The sequence below is a fragment of the Morone saxatilis genome, unplaced genomic scaffold, assembly GCF_004916995.1.
Source record: "Morone saxatilis isolate NCDOM2014 unplaced genomic scaffold, NCSU_SB_2.0 Contig16, whole genome shotgun sequence".
NCBI classification, from domain to species: domain Eukaryota; kingdom Metazoa; phylum Chordata; class Actinopteri; family Moronidae; genus Morone; species Morone saxatilis.
This window is the reverse complement of record NW_023339718.1, coordinates 3,076,314-3,076,758: the sequence shown is the minus strand read 5'-3', so window position 1 is coordinate 3,076,758 and position 445 is coordinate 3,076,314.

Here is a 445-nt window from a genome sequence, read left to right as displayed (position 1 = left end):
TATCTATCTATCTATCTGAATATTTGAAGGAAAAACCATGAACACGGCTGCATAGTGCATAGCAATGAGCCCTGCTGCTGGTGGATATCGTTAGGCGAGAGATGCTGCTTCCGAGGACAGCGTGGCTTGGCCAGGCCTGAATGTGCTGGACCCTCGTCCCCTCCGGATATGGTTGCTCAGGGCTCATCGTCCCTTAGACACAAAGATCCTCTTCACATCCTTCTCTATCCCGTCCATTGTGGAGGAGCCTGCCTCGAGGCACACTGCTCCCGTGGCTGCTACAGGGCTAAATGCATCTCCTGTCACTGGCTGGTCCCAGTGCCAGTTCAGCTGCTGGAAGCACTCAGGTGCTCAGGTCTCCACAAGTAAATATGAGAGGTAAACGACAGGGTTCTGATCACCTTTCATGCACGAGTTACACCCAGTGGTGTAGTGGTGCCTGGGG